Source organism: Nothobranchius furzeri, chromosome 15 (assembly GCF_043380555.1).
Source record: "Nothobranchius furzeri strain GRZ-AD chromosome 15, NfurGRZ-RIMD1, whole genome shotgun sequence".
NCBI classification, from domain to species: domain Eukaryota; kingdom Metazoa; phylum Chordata; class Actinopteri; order Cyprinodontiformes; family Nothobranchiidae; genus Nothobranchius; species Nothobranchius furzeri.
In genome coordinates this window covers 47,985,227-48,001,459 of record NC_091755.1, presented here as the reverse complement: position 1 = coordinate 48,001,459, position 16,233 = coordinate 47,985,227, and the positions used below count along the sequence as shown (strand labels likewise).

The window sequence follows — 16,233 nt, the reverse complement described above, 5'->3', positions numbered from 1 at the left end:
GAAAGGAAGAGGGAGGAGGGGAGAGAGGAGAGAGCTTAAGGGGGGGGCATGTGAAAGGGCTCAGAAAGGGAGAGGTCACAGAGTTTTGTGTGCAGAACGGAAATAAAGCCAGTCTGGCCCCAAAGATCTAAATGATATCAAACAGAAACTTTAGCTTTAGTTCCAGCTGGTCCAGAAAGATCCGAGTCTGCGTGTTAGACCAGAAACGCGTCACCAGAGCTCCATCCGACACCTTCAGGAGTGTCTGTTGGCACCGACTGGCTTCATCGTGTGGCTGCTTGGCAGCACAGATGCGAGAGGTTAAATAAGGACAGACTGCCAGAACACAGCTCGGATTAACCTTCAGAGCTTTCCTGAACAAACGGACACATCAGAACTCTGAAGCTGCAGGAACGTGCACACAAATGTTCTCTGATGAGTTGACTGTTTTAGTAAACCCCGTCAGATTCATCATGAGTCCCAGGCCCAGGTATCAGAACGGAGATGCTCATAAGGGCTGAATGTTGAGAGGAAAGTAAAGCAGTTAGGCCAGTAAATGTTGTGTGTACACATGTTAAAGTATCCCTTTAACCCTCCCACTTCTTCATGGGTGACCCCGAGAGGAAAGCTGACCATTGAGCAGGATTGATGGTTTATCCCTTGAGGTCCACGTGGCAGGGGTGAGGAGTGAGCACCACTTCTGCACTTTTACCTGCAAAGAAAACGTGAGAAATATTCGATTTTTGTAAGATTTACAGAAATAAATCAACAACATGAAGCCTTAAAATATTTATCCACTTCCCATTTTCTGTGACCCTTATAAAATATTCATCTGACTGTAACTTGACCCCGATTCAATTTTGATGTACAAGAAGAGACAATAGTGTACATTTCCTTTATGATCAACACAAACCAAAACATTAATGATCAAATTGATCAATAAATAAATAACTGTTGCATCCTTGATCAGTGCAGGAACGTGAGTTTAAATGAGTCATTATGTACAGTAGGCTGAGCTAATTACACGCTCACCTCTTCTGATCCATTAACAACTATGTTATAACACGAAAATACTCAAGATGGGGAATAGTTTTATGTGCATGTTTAATATGTGTCAGTGTCGTCCAAATATCTGTGAACAGCTGTAGTTGATGCTTACAGAGCCCAGCTGCAGTTGATGGTTAAGCTGCTTTAAGCAGTAATAACACTCATGTCCACTAGATGGCAGCGTGACTCAAGCAGTGCAGCCTGCGTGAACGAGGCGGGTATCGCTGCAGACCCGGAGACCGCAGATTCAGGCCGACTGCAGACTCAGGCTGACCGCAGACTCAGGCCGACCGCAGACTCAGGCTTGTACTGTTTTTGAGACAGCGCCGCCCACTGTTTGCTAAGCAGTATTTGTTTAGTTGGTAAGGAGGAAGAAAACCAAACACACAATGGACCATCCAAAGAACCAGTGATGATGCAGCTGTGTTTTAAATAAAGTTTTACTTTAATCAGTTCATCAGTGCAAAGTTCCACAGCACTCGGCATTGAATTAATGAGCGATGTGTTTTGGTCCACCAAGGTGTTACGAGGTGGTTGATCTAAGGATGTCCAGAACCAGGAGAATTGGAAAAATTATTTTTTTTTAAATTGTGTTTCGACAAACAACTTCAATTAAATAAACATGATAAAAACTTTTGTTATTAAAAGTTACTCAGAAGTTTTCACATTTGCATTCTGAGTACTTCACTGAAGCTTTAACAACGAATAAACTATTTTTAATAAGCTTCACCGACAATTACACGTTTTTATATGTAACTGTTTAACAGCAGAAGCTTGAATCTGCAGCAGGCGTGAATCTGCGGTGTCCGAGTCTGCAGCCTTGAATCTGCAGTTAATCTTTAATCTGCAGTTGTAGTTACACGTTGGTCCTTTAGAGGTCGCCGTCTCACCTACAGTACAAGCCTGAATCTGCGGTCTACGGGTCTGCAGCGATACACTATTGGCGTGAACACACACCAAGTCCAGTTTCAGCCTTGCAGGGACTGTTTACATTATTCTTCATAGGTTAAGGTTCAAATCCCTCCTGTACAGCATGCATGCATTTACTTTTAACTGTAACCTGTAACCTGCTTTCCTTCCTGGATGTGACGAAAGCAAAAGGGAATCCACTGCATGCAAACCACCCCACCTACAGCACACGTCCCTCGAGTGGTGGAATAAAACGGACTTTATGGTCCAACAGGACAGCAGCTGCTGGCACAATGCACACTCAGCAGGGCACTGGTCCCTGATTCATTTATGGAAATCAAACGAGGGCCGTGACGGTGCAGACACCCCCAGCCCGCCACCTCTCCTCTCCTCCACCGCACACACTAAATGCTTGTCCTCCTGAGGGGTCTCACCCCTCTTTGACCCCCCCAGCCACACTCCACCATCCCGTTAGAGCTGGAGGCGTGTCTCCATCTCCCTCGAGGAAACATTTGCCATCCGTCACTCCTCCACCCCACTTTTGTTTAGCTCTCACCTGTTATCCTGTTCTTTTAGCAGATATGCAGCAGAATCAGTTTGAAGTCAATCTGGAACGTTCACACCAGCCTGACGTCACATCACTCTGCAGCCCCCCTCACCGTTTGCCTTCCGACACCCCGACGGGGGACGGATTTAGCCCAAACTGCTGTCTGACAGCAGAAGTGATGACGTTTGGTGTTGAATGTAGCTGAGAGACCTTTGTGACCTTTCTTCGCCGCTGGGATGAATGCTTTAATGGATTTGGTTCCGTTTATTTGCAGAGACATGATCAGATGTTCTTCATGTCTCAACGTTACCCTTGAGCAGCATCACAGCTCTTAGGGAGCGTTAGAGCACCTTCACAACAAACTATTCATCTGTTCTAACGTCATGAATGTAGGCCACAGACAGCAGAGAGTGTGTGTGTGTGGGGGGGCAGCTAAAAGCGTGGGTAGGATTTGCCGAGCCGAGGAGGATGAGCGAGTGAAGTTTCCAGATTTGTATCTGTCAGACTTTGTCATCAGCGTCACCGAGTCAGTAGAATATCCCAGTCGTATCATCACGGAGGACATGAGAGATGAGGATGACGTGTAAAGGCGGAGCTGTATGTCACCTGCTCAGGGAAATACATTCGCTCGTAGGTTTGGGTCCGGTTCTGATCAACATAGCTTTGCTTACGGCTTATTATGCTAGGCTGCAGGTTGCCTATAATGATGATGTTTGGTACTGAGGAAGCCTAGATAGACGAGTGCAAGTGAGACTTTTGTGGTAACACTTTAGTTTAGGGAACTCATATTAACCATTAATTAACTTCCAATTAATATGCATATTAGTGGACTAGACATCAATATGTGGACTCAGAGTCCTGCATTCCTGCAGCTCGCCCCCAAAAATGGTCTGAACCACCATCTTTACCTCAAAGTGAGTCAGGAGATGAGCTCATACTCAAGTCCATTGTCCTCACTACATCTACTGCTTCTACTTTGTCAGACCTAAATCAGCACCAGACCATAAGTCTGAACTAGTCATTATTAAGCACTTATTAATGTCACGATCTGCTCCTGCCTCCCTCTGACTGTGACTCTCCCCTGCCTCCTGATTAGTTTTGTTGGTCTCACCTGCCCCTTGTTCACCTGCCCATGTGTTCCTGATTGTTCCCTGTGTGTTTATACCTCCCGTCTTGTGTGTGTCCGTGTCGGATCATTGTCTGTTTGTCGTGTTGTGACTTGTTTCCTGCCGTATCCTGTCATTAAATCCATTTTTATTTTTACCCGTGCCTGCATTCCTGCCTCCTGGTCAGCTCCGCCACACACGGTCCGCCGCCACCCACATCATGACAATTAACAGCTTATTACTAATGCCGTTATTCTAATTAAGAGTTTTATCTAAATTCATTCATAATGGTTTGTTAACTGAAAGTAAATGGTCTGTTGCTGATTAACGCACACACTAATGATCTCAAATCAATGTGTGGCTTTTAAAGAAGTAATTCAAGAGGAACACATTCTTGCCTTTAAGTGGTTAATTAATACTAAACTACTAGTAATTAGGTTTGAACAAAATGTGACTTTAGAATGGGGAACAGATTTGTGCTTACAAGTGGTTAATAGATGGTTGTTTAGGCTCTATTAACATGTGGAGTTTGGTGTTTATTTATGTAATACCAGAACATTCATAATATTTTTGGTTATTAACTATTCCTCTTGAATTAGTTCTTTAAAAGCCAAACATTGATTTGAGCTAATAGGTATGTGTTAATCAGTAACAACCCATTTTGAATGGCTTACTTAGATAAAACTGTTAATGTTAGAATTACAGCATTGGTAATAAGCACCTAATAATAGCTTAATAATGACTAATTCAGACTTAGTAGTCCTCTAATAAGCATATAAATTGGCAGCTAATTAATGGTTAATTTGTGTTCCCTAAACTGAAGTGTAACCGACATTTTATGTATAAATGTGTTTGTAGGCTGAACAAATCTAAACATGAGATTGTTTTCAATCTAACCAGTACCTGTGTCCGTGCACACGTCAGAGATGTGGAAACACTGGTTTAACTGGGTTTTCTTTATTAGATTAGGGAGTTACAATAATTTATCTTTTTTTTTCCTCGTTTCTGTTTTTCATGATTATTTGTTTCTTGTGCTTTAGTGTGTCATTGTGCTCATCCATACGATGTTCTTCTACTTCTGTGAAAAAGAGTCCGGAATAAAAATAATTGACTTGAAAAAAACAGACAGAAAACATGAAGATAGAAAGAATTTTGCCTGAGCTTTTGGCTCTGGTCGGGTCTACAGCCGACATCTGAAACAGGAGTTGTTGTAACGCCGGTACGTTAACAGCTGCTCTGCAGAAACTCATAAATCCTGCTGCAGCTGAGCCAGACTCAGATCGTCTGCCCATGAAGCCTCACGTTTATACAAAAGTCCTCTGCTTCCTGGGTATGAGGACAGTCGTTAGTAGGCTGATTCATCTCCTGCTGAGGAGTCCTCACCAAGACCACGGAGACGGTTAAACTGTTGTCCAGTTCTTATTTTAGGAATTATCTGCAGCATCTCAACTAAAACCTCTGAATTAGTCCTTTTGGTCTCCACACAGTTGTCCCAGCATAAAGTTAATCTGAGGTCTGATAAATTGTGGCACACATTGCCATCATTGGATCTTCTGTTGGACCGCTCAGCCAATGAACGACCTCCACTGTTCGCTTTTCTGATGCTGACCTGGATAAAGTGTTTAGTCAGCGGCGAGGCCTCTCCTCTTTGTTTTTCTCTAATTTTGTCTCCTCCTCCTCCTCCTCCTCCTCCTCCTCCTCCTCCTCCTCCTCCTCCTCCTCCTCCTCCTCCTCCCAGAGCCAGTTGCCAAAGTAAAGGTCTGGAGCAGCGTGATAACATTGTCTCTGTGAGCTTGACAGTGGAGTGTTTCTGCAGGGCAATGCCTTGTCACCCACAGCGTGTGCTTTTAGCATTTACTCTTATTTTTTGCAGCTAAAAACTTCATGACGCAGCATCTAAATTTGTTTATTGGTTTGATGGCTGAGGTCGTATCAGGATTTCAGCCAATCAAATGTCCTCGAGCGTTGCCAGGACCCGCCTGGCTACATCTTTTGTCTGTAATAACATTTACCTGCCAGTCACCGTGAACAGGATTTAATAGGTAAACATAAAATAAATGTTAAAATGATCTACTTATTCACCATTAAGAGATGAAAATGCTCATTTAAAGGCTAAAAGTTGAAAGATGAATATCAGTAAGCTGCTAAGTAGATAATAAATACATAGTCATTTCTGGGGTTGGCACTCTCGGGTGTTTTACAACAGGGAGCACTTACTACACTTATTACGGTAGTTTGTCTCCAGCATTAAAGGAAGTATGATTGTTTTCTCTCTTGCTGATTTGAAGGAACTAAAACTAAAGTTGACTCATTGTTCACTTCACACACACATTTCGCTGCAATATCCAGTTGTTGGTTACTCAAAAAGGAGCTTGTGATATTTTTAGAGCCAACTATTTGCACCATTAGCATTGTTAGCTCAATGTTAGCATTCGTCACCCAATATTAGAGTAAAACAAAAGGGATGTTTCGCAATGTCAAGGCACCTGGTCTTGCAAGGCGATGTCTTGCGAGGCCAGGCGCCTTGCTTACGAGGACACGGTCCTTCCTTGGTCAAAGAAAACGGTTAAATGGAACAGACTTGCATCACGTGGCCACGGCTTCCACGGCGGTCACGTAACGTCACGTGACACGGGAGATGACGTTATATTTTATACGTATTAGTTTCAATATAAATATATAACGAGCCTTTTACTTTTTAAATTGTGTATATGTTTATTAAATTAAATATGTGAGTGAGTTACTACCCGCTAGCCACTGAAGCTGCAACCACTAAGCAACTAACCAACCATAGATAACTTCTTTGGATCTAAAAATTTTATTTAAATTAGGTGACTTACTTTTAAACTTGAAAATTGTCCCCAAAGTAGCTGCCGGCTTCTGATCGTCCGTCCTTTGGAAAATACTGCGGTGTATTCTGGGTAATTTTTGACCAAGGCTAAGCTACTAAGCACCTCCCGTGTATCCTCGCCCAGCTAGCTAAATGGCTAACAGAGAACACACACCTCGGTGGAACATGAACGCTGGAACATGTCTTGGCAGCTCCTGATGACGTATCTCCTAGGCAACCGGGGTGGGGCCAAGACATCAAGGCAAGGTTCCTTGGCTTTGAGAAACACCCAAGATGTTGTGCTTCTTAGCGGTACAATAAATAACTTCGGGTTCGCTCCTGTTTACTGGCATTGATTCTTTAAAAAAATCTGGATCTTTTTGCCTGCCGGTGTCAAATTACAAATGCTGCTGCATTAGCTCATTGCAGATTTGGCAACCTCACAAACTCACAAAGCTTAAACATATTTGAGACGTTAGACTATTTAGTGATTATTTCACTGAAGAATTCTTACATAATGCTCCTTTAAAGCTCCTTCAACATGTTGCAGAGTTCTTGCTTCATATCGAACCTCCAGTGATGAAACATCAGGCTGACGGAGTGAACAAACTCGTGTCGTCCTGAGTGAGTGATCATTACGATTGCTCTGTTTGTTGACACGTGAGAACTGGATCACTTTGAAACCTGCAGAAAAACTAATTATTGCTGTCGTCAGAAATGCTGACGTTTTGCAAAACTGTAAAACTGCGTCCGTATTTTTACATATTCATGTGCAAGTACTTGAGAGTAAAATAGATCAAATCTTTACTATAAAAAAGTGGGTATAACTGATGAATACGTTCACCCAAGACTCGTGCAGTGTGGGAGTTTTCTGTTTGTCTTGACTCTGAAACAAACTTCCAGTTTATTTTTGGTCTTCATAGTTTTACTGAAATGGTAAATGGCCTGTATTTGATACAGCGCCCTCTAGAGTCCTGGGACCCCCCAAGGCGCTTTACAACACAATCAGACATTCATCCATTCACACACTGATGGGGATGAGCTATCATGTAGCCACAGCTGCCCTGGGGCACACTGACTGAGGCGAGGCTGCCGGGCACTGGCGCCACTGGTCCCTCCGACCACCACCAGCAGGCAAGGTGGGTTAAGTGTCTTGCCCAAGGACACAACGGCAGCAACAGACTGAGCGGGGCTCGAACCTGCAACCTTCCAATTACGGGGCGAGCACTTAACTCCTGTGCCGCCGTCGCTCACAAAGAGCTCACCTGAAGAGACATCTGGTCAGGACACCTCCCTGGTGAGGTTTTCCAGGCACGTCCAACCGGGAGAAGGCCTAAAAGACCCAGGACACGTTGGAGGGACCATGTCTCTCACCTGGCCATGGAACGCTTTGGGATTTCACCGGAAGAGCTGGCCCAAGTGGCTGGGCAGCGGGAAGTCTGGGCCTCTCGCAGTAGGCTACTGCCCCCGCGACCCGACTCCGGATAAGCGGGTGAAAATGGATGGATGGAGTTTTACCGAACAGATGTTTTTACTCTGTTTACATTGAGAGTAAGATGGGCCATTCCCATCTGTACCGGGTCGGCCCGGGCCGGGTAGCCCCAGTCGGCCCCAGCCTGGCCCGGTTGATTCCACACATCCTTGTCTTAAGCCCATGTGGGCTGATTCTACCCACCAATCAGAGGCTTGCTCTAATGGAAGGTGTGAATTTCTTGTCAGCAGTGGGTGTGTTGGCCCTGGTCGGCCTGAAGCAGTACCCCTCGGGAAGAGGGCCGAGAATGAGCCTTGGTTGGCCCGGGAAAATTCCAGGCCACCCAGATATGTAAACAACCTACGCTACCCGGCCCGGGCCGACCCGGTACAGGTGGGAATGGGGCTTAAGAAACAAATGGGTTCTATTCCTTTTAAAGCCTCACTTTCAGTTGTCATCTCAGACGGAAAACCATGTTATTATCAAAACCACTGAGATTCAAACATGTATACTTATCTATTGAACATAATTCATGAATTTGTTGACAAACACATCTCAAGCATCGAGTCAGATGCACCTATGGTTACACCTTCTTTAAGCAGCGATGGTCATTATGCTCGATTCATTATTCATTTTCATTCAATCCATAATTCATGCTGTGTTGGAGAACATCTACGTGCCACAGCTCGGGATCCTGGGGGTTTCCGTGCTGCAGCAGCCGTTCACGTGCAACACTCGGTGTCCTAGATTAGGAACACGGGGGGGTGATGGGATCTGGTTTGAGAAGTGTCACTTTTAGATTTTGTTTGTGTCAGTCTGATCCTGCAGAACAATAAGTTTAAATACATTTGGATCATCTTGTAGCTTAAAAAATACACTAAAATATGTTTTAGAAAATGCTTCATAATTTGTTTAGGGTTGATGATTCCTTAGTGTTCCTTACAGCTGGGAAGCAAAAATGAACTGTTAAAGACCAAGTTCATGTTCTTTTCCATCGTGTCTGCAGTGGTCTCTCTAGCATAAATGAATGAGTCAATCTCAGTGAGGAAACAAAGCTCTGGCGCTCCTGTTTCAGGAACTAGAAGTTAGCCAGTGAAGAGCGGGGGAAGAAGACAGCAGGAGTCTTATTTCCTGATATTTGGATGTCTCACTTCTGATTGGCTAACAGCATTGCGACTCCACCACTGACTCCATTTGCTTTGGAACGTTGATGTTTTATCTCCACAAACAACAGAAGCCTGAAGACTTCCTCTACAATTCACGTCTGCTTGTTGAATGCTCGCTCAATTGGAAATGAATCCCCTTCGTTGAATGATCTCTTTTTAAGGGAAAAACTGGATATTTTGTGTCTTTTGGAGATATGGCAGAGAGTGGATGAGTTTATTTATTTAAAGAGCAAGTCAGCCCCTACGAAAGTCATACTCCACTCCCACTTCCTATTTGAAAAATGCAACAAATGCTGTTGCTTAGCAGATCGAGAGGGCGGAGCCGCTAGCAAACACACACAAAGGCTCACAACAGCATTGTGACATCATATGGTACCAGCTGACGTCTTCAGGTACTTTTTAGCCGATACATGACAGATTTAAATTCAAATGTAGTGCAGAGTTTTTACCTGGAGAGAACGCAACAGTGACAGTTTTAGGCAGAGTATTTAAATTTTAACTAAGATGCACTAAAGTGCCAAATTATTGACTACACATGTGTACATCACGACTAGACACTCGTTTATATAGTTCATCAGTATAAAAAGTTGTGTTAGGGTGACTTGCTCTTTAAATCAATCAATCAATCCATCAATCAAAAAAGGAAAAAGGGCACTTCAAAGTTACCCTCCCACCAGGAGGAAAAAAACACCTCAACAAATATGCAACAGACTTCAGACAACACAACATGAGACTCCAATAGGAAGGCGGGGTGGGGGGCTGGAATCCTGTTTCCCCCAGTGAGAGCAGCCATCTACGGCACTCATCTACTGTACAGTCACAGGTGGGAGGGAGATCTTGGGAGAAGCAAAGAGTACATTGACTCCTACAGATTAATGACCTCGCCATGCTGAAGTCCCCCAATCCGGGGGGGAAGGGGGTGGGGGGTCAGGTTTTCACAGCATCTGTCTGCATTCCTTCTTGAAGGTTTTATTTACTTGCAGCTCAAGGCTACCGGGGCATCAGATTCAGATAACAAGAGTTTGTTTGGGTCAGGCTGAGATAATTTTCCTCTCTGCCTTCAGTCTTTAAACTGATCATTTCCAGTCCTTCAGTGAAGCCAATTTTGGGTTTTTAAACTTGTCCATACCGTCCAGTGACTCTCTCCGAGATGACGTCCATTTTGCGTACTAATACCGGTATCTTAGCAAGAACATTGTCCAGCTTACGATTCACCTCGAGTAACGGCCCAGTCTGAGAAGCCTCCACACGGACGGTGCTTTTCGTGGGTGCGGGTCGCCCTCCAATCGCTCCCGTCTTCCCAAATTTCCAGAAAACCAGATATCCTCCCACTCCAATCAGGAGAAATCCAGTGATCATCAGGCTGAATATCCACATGTCTTTGATATCCTCAATGGACAGCTGGGAGAGGCATACGATCTTCCACTCCTTCCAGGAATCCAGCATATACCCCACCGGGTGTGTCCCCTGTGGACATGTGGGAGCCCCCTGCTCCGTTCTCATCGTTGAAAAAATCTTATCGATCGCAATGAATGACCAATTTATCAAATGCATGGTTAGTAAAAAATAGAGTTTTTCAGAAGAAATGCAGAGAAGCGCTCTGTGGGCAGACAGGACAAAGAGCCTTGGAAAAAAAAGATAAGGGAGCGAAAGAGAGAAGCGTCTGGATTCCTCGAGTGCCTTGAAGAAAAAAAAAGTCTCTGTCCAACTTGTTCCTCTGTTAGGAGAAGCCCCGCCCCGTCACTGTGGTGGCATTGCGCTTGTGCATAAAAATGCTTAAAAGTGCAATGTGATCCAGTCCCAAGAATTTTCTTCCTTTGAATCACTGATGGTTAAAGTGGGTTCTCCATCGCCTTCGTACTGCGTGGTGTTTTACCGATCTCCTGGCCCTGCCGCCGACTTCTCAAAGGATTTTGATGCAGTCCTGTCCTCTATTATAAAACCGGAAACATTTTAATCCTTGTGGATTTTAATCTTCGTGTCGATGACAGCTCATCTTGTCATGCATAGGAACTTTTATCATTGGCTGAAGCTTTTAACCTTGAGCAGCTTGTTTTCGATCCTACCCACCAGAAAGGCCATAGTTTCGATTTGGGCCTGGACACTTAAAATATGTCTATAAATGATGTCCATTTGCGTGATTGTAGTCTTGTCTCATTTGATCTTCACTTCAGTCCTGAACCCAAGCCTCTAGAAGTGAGGTCCATCCCAACAACGAGCCGGCTCCCGTCGTTCACTCCATAGAGCCGATTCGTTCGCGACCGACACATCACTAGTGCTGTAGATTTGCAGTTTCAAGCTAGCAACTGTAGCTGCCAGTAGTTTACCGTAATTTAACAGGGAATTTTTTAGAGTGTGATTTTTTGATATGTTTTATGATATGTTTTATTACCTTTTTTATTTATTGTTTAACATTTTTGCAACGTTGTAAAGCACTTTGTGGCTTCTGCCTGGGAAATGTGCTATACAAATGAAGATTACTTACTAATACCGGAAAAGTAAAAGTGACAGAAAAAATACGATCACCGGTAACAACAATAAAAATTACACTTGTGTTGCACGCGACACACCGATCACGTTCTCATAAACTCCTTTGAAATGAGACGAAACACGTTTTCTCTTCTCAGCACCACTTTCAGCTCATCAAATGCCGTTTCCCGAGACTGAAATCGGCTCCGGTTTTCCTACGGAGGTACTCTCCCAGAAGAAGAAGAAGAAGAAGAAGATTTGTGCAGTGATATGAAAATTTGTGAGCAGAGCGTTTTACATTTTTAGCGTTTGCTAACGGCAGCTTCCTGTCTGCTGCGTGGAGACAAAGAAAAGTCGTGTGGCCTGCTTTTCTTTAATGACGTAAAATCAGTTGAAGCAGCACTTTTCAACACAAAACTTTTAAAGAGAAGACAAAGTAGACCAGGGTCCGGTGGGTGGCTGGAGAAAGGGTCGGAAAGTGTTCATCCCCTGGTGACCTCTGACCTCTACTGTGGATTTTAACTAAACCTTTTCATAAATCAAGCCCAAGTGTGTGTGTGTGTGTGTGTGTGATGTCAACCATCATGCATGTGTTTGAGGCTCAAATAATCATTATGTGTCATGATAACATCAGCGGTCGTGGTGGAGGTGGACACGGAACAAAAGATCCCAACACATCCAGGCCTGACCTTTGACCTAAAGCGTCTAGCTGCACCCATCCTGTCCCACCCTCCATCCTGCCCCAGCCCTTCGTCCTTCTCTTCCCTTCATCCCCTCTTTTCCTCTCACGGGGGATGATCGGCACTCACTCCTGTGGAGGAGTGACACAGCAGCTGGTTCGCTGCAAAAAGGCCGAGAGGGGGAAGAAAGTGGATTTCGTCGTGAGTTTTCTTTCGTCTTTGACTCAGAATTGTTTACTTTGCTGACAGATGTGCATAATTTCACATTTGCTCAGACAAATGCCTCAGAATTATTACAAATGTTCTAAATTTTTGACTTAACGGTGCAGCACTTGTTCTTGGGAAAAGCCGTTCAAGCGAGCTTCACTTTGAAAAGATTTAGAAAAAAATATTGATTTGGTGGTGACTTGCTCTTTAAAGCTCTACCCTGTTAGAACGTCGTTCAGAAGCACCAGAAATGTTTTAAGCTAATTTGTTATCCAAATTTTCCATTTTAGCTTCTTATTTATTCTTTATTTAACCAGGAAGGTCCCATTGAGATTAAAAATCTCATTTTCAAGGGAGTCCTGGCCAAGAGGCAGCAAAAGTTACAGTTACATTTTTCAGTTACTCAGACGTGTTATGTACTAAATTACAGAAGGCAGTTACAACATGGGGAATCTGTCTCAAGGGCTCTCAGTCTGGTTTTGAATGTATTCAAGGAGTCCCAGCAGTTATTTAGCACAGGAGCTAAGAGCTTGCCCCGTAATCGGAAGGTTGCAGGTTCGAGCCCTGCTCAGTTTGTTGATGCCGTTGTGTCCTTGGGCAAGACGCTTAACCCACGTTGCCTGCTGGTGGTGGTCGGAGGGACCGGTGGCGCCTGTGCTCGGCAGCCTCGCCTCTGTCAGTGCGCCCCAGGGCAGCTGTAGCTACATCGTAGCTCATCCCCACCAGTGTGTGAATGTGTGTGTGAATGGGTGAATGACTGATTGTGTTGTAAAGCGCCTTGGGGGGTTCCAGGACTCTAGAAGGCCATTTACCATTTCTTTACTCATAATAAACACTAAGGGGAACTATTCTACGTGTTCTAGATGTGGTCCTCACCGCACCTGATTCAGCTGAGCTCCTGCAGAACTTGACAAACGGACCCCCAGAATCAGGTGTGTTGGAACACAAAAACATAAAACTTGCAGGTGAATTTAAAAACTATAAGTCCTAAAGAGGGATCAATAATTGCTCAGATGTTTATTTTCAAATCCGCATAAACAGTTCTGATGTTACATTTTGATTTAATTTAGCAAAAAAATAAATAAAAAATAGAGAAAAAGCTTTCACCGACAGAGCTTTTCTCCATTTTCAACGTCTCTGTGCCAGAAAAGCCCGCCGGTGTCCGAGACGTCCCAGAGGGAGCGAGCTGCCTTCTAAGTCACCATCTGTCTCAGCGCCGACGCCACCTGACCTGAAACCGTCGCTGTGACCTTTACCCTTTCGCTCTCGCACGTGCCTGTTGACCTCCTAACATGCTGAACCAAAACAAAGAGGCCTGACAACAAATCGCTTTCCTCAGCTCCACATTTAAGTTGTTGTCGCTAAAAGCTGCGTGCATCGTTTTCCTCTCCAGCAGAGCCGGTTCCGTCAAAGCTGCAGAAAACGTGGTTTTACTGAAACATTTAGGAGCGTTTCTCATTGTATTTAATGCTGTCCACATAATTTATGTTTAAATCTTCTTGGTTGTTGTGATTAGCAGACATTTTGTTATTAACAAGTAGGGTTTTTTACAGGGTGAAGCACAAGGAAAGCCCAGCCTGACTCAGCACCAGCGTATCATCTGTCACATGCTGCTGCAAGCAGAGCAAAGAATTTTCACAACAGTGATGTTGTGAAAACTGTAATCATGGTGAAGACATTGTTATTTAGTTTAAAGGTTAATCGTATCAGGACAAACTTGTACAGCACCAAAAATGACTTTTATCATTGCTTTAATATGCTTAAATATTTCTTCTGTTGGCACTCGAGGAGTCCAGACGCTTCTCTCTTTCGCTCCCTTATCTTTTTTTTTCCAAGGCTCTTTGTCCTGTCTGCCCACAGAGCGCTTCTCTGCATTTCTTCTGAAAAACTCTATTTTTTACTAACCATGGATTTGAAAAATTGGTCATTCAATGCGATCGATAAGATTTTTTCAACAATGAGAACGGAGCAGGGGGCTCCCACATGTCCACAGGGGACACACCTGGTGGGATATATGCTGGATTCCTGGAAGGAGTGGAAGATCATATGCCTCAGCCAGCTGTCCATTGAGGATATCGAAGACATGTGGATATTCGGCCTGATGATCACTGGATTTCTCCTGATTGGAGTGGGAGGATATCTGGTTTTCTGGAAATTTGGGAAGACGGGAGCGATTGGAGGGCGACCCGCACCCACGGAAAGCATCGTCCGTGTGGAGACCTCACAGACTGGGACGTTACTCGAGGTGAATCGTAAGCTGGACAATGTTCTAGCTTCGATACCGGTATTAGTGCGCAAAATGGATGTCATCTCGGAGAGAGTCACCGGACGGTATGGACAAGTTTAAAACCCAAAATTGGCTTCACTGAAGGACTGGAATGATCAGTTTAAAGACTGAAGGCAGAGAGGAAAATTATCTCAGCCTGACCCAAACAAATTGTTGTTATCCGAATCTGACGCCCTGGTAGCCTTGAGCTGCAAGTCACTAAAACCCCCATGAAGGAATGCAGACAGATGCTGTGAAAACCCGACCCCCCCCCCCCCACACACACACCTTCAGATTGGTAGACGTCAGCCTGGCGAGGTCATCAACCTGCAGGAGTCAATGTGCTCCTCGCTTCTCCCAAGCTCTCCCTCCCACCTGTGACTGTACAGCAGATGAGCACCGTAGATGGCTGCTTTCACTGGGGGAAACAGGATCCCAGCCCCCCCCCCCCCCCCCCCCCCCGACTTCCTATTGGAGTCTCATGCCTGAAGTGTCTGAAGTGCCTTTTTTTCCCTCCACCTGAACCAATCCTCATGTAACCCTCTTATCTCTATTAAGCACGACTCGGGTTGCAAATGACCACAGTCACCAATTCTTGTCATGTCTCTAATTTCCCTCTGGGATTAATAAAGTATTGATTGATTGATTGATTGATTGATTGACATTTTATGACTTGTTTTCTTTGGTTGATACAGAAAAATGTTCATGAAGACCTTTGCACAAAACCTCTCACACACAAAGCAATTTCAACAGTTTTATTCCCAACATTTTCAGTACCTTCGAGAGCAAGGCTTCAAGAAAAAAAAAAGCTGGTGGCCAAGCCCACCCATCACCTTCTCAGGTTGCTATAAGCTGAGAAGCTCCAATGTTCAGGAGGGGCTCAGAGTAGAGCCGCTGCTCCTCCAGCAGCTCACTTCTCCTGCAATTGATATTCCCCGTCTGTGACATCACAAATGGGGACTTTTTGAAATAGCTTGTTTCAGGCACATAATTCCTATAACTGACAGAAAATAGATGGATGAGTTTCTTTTATGTTTGTAGTGTTTATAGAAGCAGTCGAGACCCACACGACGGCACAAAAAGATGTAAAAGATGAGTTTTGCACAATGTTCCTTTAATTGTCCACAGATTAATATTTGAATGAACTGCGATGAAATCATTTTGGATGTCAAAACCACTTTGTAGCTGGCCTCACTCCGACTAGACTTTAGCTTGTTGGTCTGGCTCAAATGATTCTGCGTCTCCAAACTCGACAGATAAAGTTTTCATTTTTTGGCCTCTCAGGAAAATGTGTCAGAGTAGAAGTTGCCTCGGTGATGAAATCCAAGAGTCCAACATGGAGTCTTCGTGTTATCATCCCATTTGGACTGAGACAGAATGTGTTTGTAGGTTTCCTGCCTTCAAGCTGATAATTACAGCCCACAAAAAGACACATGAGAGCCAATAAAAACCAAAACTATCTGCATGAAAAACACCACAAGTGGCGAATCGAATGCTTTAGCCACATGCTGGTGATTCAGTGCTTTCTTCTTCAGCAAAAACTGTTCAGAAATACT

General features: G+C 44.3%; 1 long non-coding RNA gene across 1 annotated transcript; it reads left to right on the top strand.

Annotated features, from left to right (window-relative positions):
- Positions 1–9,971: 9,971 nt before the first annotated feature.
- Positions 9,972–15,116, top strand: LOC139063334 (uncharacterized). Its single transcript, XR_011516700.1, has 3 exons — positions 9,972–12,405; positions 13,275–13,343; positions 13,965–15,116. It is a non-coding gene; the product is annotated as an uncharacterized lncRNA (long non-coding RNA).
- Positions 15,117–16,233: the final 1,117 nt, after the last annotated feature.